Consider the following 8,093-nt stretch of genomic DNA (forward strand, 5'->3'; position numbering starts at 1 on the left):
TGTCTTTCCAGTCCGGCAGATTTGAGGACCACACTACTTGAGACTCTGCCTTAATATTTGTTTGTTTCTTTGTTTTCTTCCAAAACAGATAAACAAGAAGTCTGCCGGTCCCACCCACTTCAGGAGATTCTGATAACAAGTCCGTTGGTCAGGTTGGAAAGATCTGAGGCTGGGGTTTACAGTACAATTTTGGAGAATCTGGGGTATATTCACTTTCTCCTGGGAGTGACAGTCTTCACAAGTAGAAGGGTAGTTTAACTGTTCTTAGTTTTTCTGAGATACATGTATCTCATGACTGCATTGAAGATGGTGAGCTTATTGTGGATTTCAGCCTAACAACTGCGTTTGGGTCTGGGAATGGCTACTCTTGGCTCATAACCAGTGGCTTTCACGCATCAAAACTACCTGGGTAGATTATTTAAAATCCAGAGTCTCTGGCGCCCCATCCCTAGAAAGTCTGATTCAGCGGGTCTCCAGCAAGACTAGGAAAACTGCATTTTTTCCTAAGCATTCAGGGATCTGAGACCAGCCTTGGGAGAGACAGCTCTGAGCCTCTCTCATCATGGGAAATCCATCCCTGAAGAGCCCTTCGTGCTGCCTGCAGTCCCGCCTGTGTTCCAGAGCTTGCTTCGGAAGGATCGTCTTCTCCAATGCTCATCTACCATAAGTGTAGACGCTGGTTTGCTTCCAGCCCACAGTGAGAGATAGCAGCCCCTAATTTTGTCTGAGAGAGATGTCAAGACAAGAGCCCCAGAAGGAAAGCTTCTCAGAAGATGTGACAGATAAACAGAAACACAGGCTGAAGTATGAGAGAGGGAGGATGGAGCCCTTAAAGGACACAATCCAACCCCACAGGAGAGGAGATGCTTTAAGAGTTTCCTCAGGAAAATACCGGCAGGTACTTGTTCCCCTGCAAGGCTGGTGATTCTAGAGACAACACAGATCATCAAGGTGGGTGGCAGCTTTGGGCCATGAACACAGCAAGACAGCAAAACAACTGAGACCAGAAGTACCAGAAAGTAAACCCAAGAACTAGAGGAAATGGGACAGCTATATTAGGCCAGTTACTTCAAGTAACTTGAGCAAAAGGGAAATGGAAAGAGGGTTGATTTGGGGGATACTATGTGTCTTACAAGAAGCTAAGGGCAGCCCTTTCATGAGAGCCTGAACCAGGAAGAGGATGTCAAGAGCTGAGAAGGATTCTATCCCAATTTTTGAATCTGCTTCCCACCAACTGTCTGCTTAGTCGTCTGCCTTTGCTTTTGTTCTGGGGAGCTCATGGACATATGGGGCTCCACGCAGCTCCTGAGTTGTCATTCTCCACATTTAGCCCCTTATTCTCAGGAAAAAAGGGCCCAAGTTGGATCAGGGTCTCCTTCCTGGTCAAATCATCTACTGGAGGAAAGGGGGTGACTCCCGGTGCTAGCATGCTGGCAGAGTGCTAGTTTTTGCAGGTGAGGAAACAGTTTTCAGACAAAATCATAGGCTGAACAGACACCCCAAAATGTATCTCCTGTAAGAACTATCCTCATAACATCCCAAGGGAGGAACCAGGTCTATTATCTGTTGGCTGTATTTCTGAACAGTCACATGTACGCTACCTACTGAATCGGAGGTACCTCTCAAGGGGAAGTTTCTACAGTCCCCCAGCCCCACGACTCCTGTGGGCCCAGGCTCAGCCAAGCATTGCCTTCAAAGAAACACAACCCAGAAACCAAAAACTACTATAAACCTATACTTTGTCTATCAAATCTGAACTGTCTCTCAAGGAAATACTAAAGGAAGAGGTGAATTCTTCATGCACAGTGAATATCTTAAAATTCTCTCTCTCCCTCGCTCCCCCTGCCCACTCTCCTGCACATGGTTGCAAACATTTCCCCAGATGCTCTTCCCTAACTCTCAACCTGTGCCCCCCAAACACACCTAGTGCTCAGATCTCTTCTGTCCCACCTTCCCTTCTCCCTCACCTGCTCTTTATTCTGTAAATCAAATTGGCCACTCTCTGGGGGTTCATTTTTTACCTCTTCTTTGCTCACTACTCAGATTCCCTCCTGACGATGCTGCTTTTGACACTGGATGAATTTTTTTTTTCTTCCCAGGCTGCAGGGACCAAATATTTCCTCTGACCATAGCCTGTGTGAATTCCATCCAGCGGGTGGCCTCACGCCTGGTAAGAGGAGGGCTCTGGGAAAGTCATTGTATCTGTTCTCATAGTCAAGACCCACAACCTAGGAAACCTTTGCAGTAGACAAGATCTCAGGTCTGGCCCCTGCTCTCTGTCTTCAGCTCATTTTGTCTCACGGAGAGGCCTAGACGTGACCATGAACATATATGCCACAACTGCTGGACAGCCCTGCATGAAAGTCCAACCAAATTCATCTTCCTGCTAACTGGCGTGGTCTCTCCCTTGTACCTAGACCTTTGGACTTGCTGCTGTATCTGCTTTAAATACTCACACTTCAGTCTCTTCTCATTCTTCAGCTCTCAGTGGACACAGATTTCCTTCATGATGAAAAAGTTGTTGGAAAGTTGGAAATAGGTATCTCTGCCTTGGGCTCCCAGGGTCCCTGCATGTCCCCATCACCGTCTTGTAAATGTAAGTTTACCCTCTCCTTTATAACCTGTACTCCGTGCAGAATGGTGTCCTGGCTGTCTTATCAACACTGTTTTCCTGGGCCCTAGAAAGGAAGTCAGAAGGAAGATTCTTAAAAATTTTGGTTCAGTAAATTAAAAGGGCTGAGAGAGATCACGGGCTTAGTCTTTTACATCTTTGAGTATCCGGGTTCCCTCTGAAGCTCCAACTTTCCTTCTGAGGCAAAGGCTTTTCTCCTCTGAAGGATGAGTTGCTACAAGGCAAAATTTCACCTGCAGCCCCTGATGATCAGGTTGGCATTACTGAATTTCCCCCAAATTGGTATTTTTTTTAAACTCCAGCTAAGCATCGTGTTTTCCAATTTCAAAGAGTAATAGTGCCCTTGGACTCCATAATGAAGCAACCGACATTTCGAGTATTATCAACTATAAATGCAAAAACTGAAGTCAAGGTCTCATGCCGCTGAATCATAAGCAGATGATTTATGATATAATGAAAGAACCATCCCTGGGAAGTGAAGGTTTAAGAATAATCAAATCCATATTGATCTGGAAAAATGCTACCCAGGAATAAACTTATATCAGCAAATGGAATAAATTACCATATTTCAACATACTTCTTTCATGGACCTAGTGCTAATTATACCACCGTTGTTTATTGGAAATGTGCCCAAGCAAGCCAGGACAGAATCAGGGCACCCTTCATAGGTAATAGAAATCTACAGCTGAATTAGAAATAAATGAGATGGTACAACACTGAATAAAAGCCCCTGATAGCAGAAGAAACACAAAGAAAGACGTTGATGCCTTCTATCCAGTAAAGTGAGCCTATATTATAACTCTAACATAGTTTATTTCCTATATTCCTTTCATTTCAAAATGATTCCCAGATAAAGAGCTCAGGAAATAAAGTGGCCCATTTATTTGCAAAATCTGTCCTCTTAAACTCATCTATCAACTGTGTCAAAGCTGTTCCTCAGTTCTGCATAATAATGATTCAGGGGCATTTTTGGGTAAAGAAGGTCATATCTGAGACATTTAATGCCCACTGAATGTCCATGCATTCCCTTCCACTCCCAGCCCCCTTAAGCTGGGTGGAGTCATACAACTTGGGCTGGCCAAAACACGGAGGACAAGCGAGGTGTCCCTTCCAGACTAAGGCAGTGAACCAGCCCTATGTATCTATTTGCCTACTGTTTCTCCTTCCAGACCATGGTGATCTGGATGCCTCGGGGTGAGATGCTGGGTCACTGGACAGGAGCAGACTTCCCTGGGTCACCATATGCATGGAAGAAGCCATAACTTGTTCCGTAATAAGCTTTGTGGGAACAAGATATACACCTCCATTGAATTCAGTGGTAGAGATTTCAGGGTTAGACCCACACTGTTGTGACTAATACCTGGGGGCAAATCTAGAAGGACCTCTCAAGGTTCTTTCTAGTCTGGGTGATCTGGTCATGTGAGTCACTCGATGGCCATGAGAAGTTCTGAAGCCCAAAGGGGTCAGTGTTTTGGATGTGGTTTCTTCGTGTGTTGGCTTGGTTGGTTTGGTTGGTTGGTTGCTTGCTTTGGTCTGGTTAAAGTATTCAGTTATTTAAGCTTCCAACCATGAAAATGGGCTTAGAGAGCTAAATTCTACAAGACTGTAAGCTCCAAGCACGTGCATATCTGTGCCATAGCATTCACACATGTTAAGCTCAACCAGTACCTACAGAGAGTATGGCTTTGATAAATATTTGTTAAACAAAAGGAATTAAAGAATTGAAATGACCCATGCAAAGAGAATCCAGATGGCATGGAGCCCTCCATCAACCCGAGTGTTGCCCTAGAAAGACTGGGGAGGACTTTCTCCTCTGTGCAGAAGCAGAGGCTCTGGAAGAAACCACTAAGTCCAATTCCCTGGATAGCACATTCATTCCACAGATATTTACTGAGCACCTACTGGGTGCCTTATTCTAAGGTTCACGATAAAACAATGAATAATGTAAACAAACTTCCTATTCTCATGGAGCTCTCCTTTGCTTTCCCCTCATCTTTTTTTTTTTTTTAAGATTTTATTTATTTATTTGACAGAGATCACAAGTAGGCAGAGAGGCAAGCAGAGAAAAAGAGAGAGAGGAGGAAGTAGCCTCCCTGCTGGGCAGGGAGCCCGTTTCGGGGCTCGATCCCAGGACCCTGGGATCATGACCTGAGCTGAAGGCAGAGGCTTTAACCCACTGAGCCACCCAGGTGCCCCCCCCCATCTTTTTTTAAGCCAAACTTTGACTTGCGGAAAGACAAGTTTTCAATTATCTAGTAATCTGAGCTATCCAGTATAAAAAAAACAAGGCCATGGCAGAAGGTCCGAGTATCTCCCAAAATATCAACCCCATAGACCCCATTTCCCTGGAGCTCCTGATTAGAAATCAACCAGCTTTGTTTCTCCGTCCACTTCTGCTGCTTCGCCTCAGAGATCGTTACCTCCCTGTTTCTTATTTGAACTGAGCGGATGACCCCTACCTTCCTCCCTGGCCTACTTCATCCTTGTGAGAAGCTGTTTCCCTCCATGGGCTTCTCTTTCATCTTCTCAGCAGACTGCGCTAATGAGCAAACTTCTAAGTAGCAGACATGGTTCATTTTGGAAACGGTCTCTAGGTTGCCCTGTGTTAAACACCCCCCTGCCGGGGATCAGAGCTATGAGCTTCTTCAAAGGGGTCGCTACATCTCCAGAGAAATGCTCTCCAGCAGTCCCAACTGAAGTCTGCCCTGAACTGGCCCAGGGACTCAAGAAAGAAGCTTGGTTCTTCCATCCGATCCCCACAGTAGTGCCTGAGCCCACGTAGGGTGGGGGTCTAAGCGGTGCACAGTGCTCTGGGGGGGGCTAGCACAGGTGCACACTGCTGATCCCCTCTCCCCTGCCAGCGCTCTCCTCCCCTAACCGCTCCACCGCAGGATCTCTAGGCAGCTGTAAATATGTGGCTGACCTGCTCTCGGGGATCTGGGATACAGGGAACTTCACCATCGTCCAGTCCTGCCTTTATGCCTCTTGCAGACCCTCAAATGCTTGGCCAGTTTTGCATGGACCCAAGCTCACCCACAAGGTATATGTCACCCAGAAGCATGTTTTCCCCTGAAAGGAGTCTTCCTGAGATCATCAGGGCAGTTCTCTTCCTTCCTCCTCTTTCCAGCTCTGTGTTTTGCAAATGAATGCCATCCACACCGTCCTGTAAATAAAACTTTTTTTTTTTTTTTAAAGACAGAGGCCAAGAGCTCATAACACAATTCCCAGGCACACCAACCAGGGCACAAATAAGTTTTCAACCTCAAGTGACAGCTGAAAATAAAATCCGTAGTATGGACAACATGCCCAGCTACAGAAGCAGCCTGGAATGGACTAGGACCCCAGAGAGCAGGAACTCAGGAGGTGTCTGAGTCTTCATGTGCTCTCTTGGAGGGTCCCTCACTTCTGTTTTCTCCCCTGCCCTGAAGATGGGCCAGCGACCATGAACCCACAGCAAAGAGCCAGTTCTGTTAGGTGGGCCATCCAGATAAATAACATGTGTGCCAGAAATAAAACCACATACGAAATACCGAAAGCCCTGGAGAAGGAGACTTTGTGCTACATCACTGAGGCAAGAATGAGCCTCCCCTGTGGAACCATCGAACCCAGATTTCAGCCGAGAATGTGAGTCCTCTGGACCAACAGGGAAGGGGGAAGGACAGGGAGGGCTCAGCCACCTCCAGGCCCCAGCAATAATGGTTCCAGGAGTTTGAAATCTGGACAGGATGTATGTCCCTGCATCCTGTGAATGGATCTTTGTCAAAAATGGAGAGAGCATCAAGGGAAAAGCTTCTCGCTAGACTGGGTCCAGTATCCTCTTTCATCTTCTCAGCTGGCTGCGCTAATGAGCAAACTTCTAAGTAGTACACATTGTTCATTTTTATAGGAGCCACACTCAGTGGAATGAAATTAAGGGAATTATCATATCTTGTGCATGCTTACCAGTTCTATTTTTGTATTTCAATTGGATACATGATTTTTCTCTTGTCACTTCCTTCTCTGAGACTACACCTAGAGAAAGATACCTGCGTTGTAAGTACAGCTTCTCTCCCTTGCGTCTGTCACCTTCCATCACAAAGGACGGAAGTTCTGCGTTTAAGCCATCAGAAATAACACCTGTGTGGGGCGCCTGGGTGGCGCAGTGGGTTAAAGCCTCTGCCTTCGGCTCAGGTCATGATCTCAGGGTCCTGGGATCGAGTCCTGCATCAGACTCTCTGCTCAGCAGGGAGCCTGCTTCCCTCTCTCTCTGCCTGCCTCTCTGCCTACTTGTGATCTCTCTCTGTCAAATAAATAAATAAAATCTTAAAAAAAATAAAAAAGAAAGAACACCTGTGTGATCAAGGTTCTGAATTCAGTTGCACAGAATCCTGGGACCAGGATTGGCCCCAGAGCCTGCCCCCACTGTGCTGTGGAAGAACGTTAGTAATACACCCACATGTATGTGCATGTGTAATGATCTGTTTTTTTCAGGAATTGTAGACATCTGCTGAGACAGAAAGATTTGTTGCACTGGTTTCAATCCACCAAAGATATTTATTTAATGATGTGTTATACAAAAGTTTTCTAAAAATACCACTTTTCAGGGGCACCTGAGTGGCTCAGTGGGTTAAAGCCTCTGCCTTCGGTTCAGGTCATGATCCCAGGGTCCTGGGATCGAGCCCCGCGTCAGGCTCTCTGCTCAGAAGGGAGCCTGCTTCCCTTCCTCTCTCTCACTCTCTCTCTCTGCCTGCCTCACTGCCTACTTGTGATCTCTGTCTGTCAAATAAATTTAAAAAATTTTTTTTAAATTTATTTGACAGACAGAGATCACAAGTAGGCAGAGAGGTAGGCAGAGAGATGGGGGAAGCAGGCTTACCGCTGAGCAGAGAGCCCGATCTGGGCTCAATCCCAGAACCCCGGGATCACGACCTGAGCCGAAGGCAGAGGCCCCAACCCACTGAGCCACCCAGGTGCCCCTAAATAAAATCTTTTTTAAAAAATCTTTAAAAAAGTAAAAAATAAAAATACCACTTTTCAGCATAACATAGAGAGAAGTTGAATCACTACATTATACACCTGACATGAATGTAACATTGTGTATCAACTATACTCAAATTTAAAAAATATATATTTTAAATACCACTTTTCTATTTTTTAGAAATAAGGTTTTTTTTTTTGCTAAAATGAGACCATGAAAGAACATGTAAGTATTATCAACCCCTATTACAAATCTTAGGTATTGCAAGTGAATGTCTCTTTTTCTTTCTTTCTTTCTTTTTTAGATTTATTTATTTTAGAGAGAGAGAAAGAAAAAGAAAGCACACACACGTTTGCATGCATGTGAGTGGGGAAAGTGCAGAGGAAGAGGGAGAGAGAGAATCTCAAGCAGACTCCATGCCGAGCACAGAGCCTTCGGCTTGATCTTACAACCCTGAGATCATGACCTGAGCTGAAATCAGGAGTCGGATGCTCAGCCAACAGA

Source organism: Lutra lutra, chromosome 1, assembly GCF_902655055.1.
Source record: "Lutra lutra chromosome 1, mLutLut1.2, whole genome shotgun sequence".
NCBI classification, from domain to species: Eukaryota; Metazoa; Chordata; class Mammalia; order Carnivora; family Mustelidae; genus Lutra; species Lutra lutra.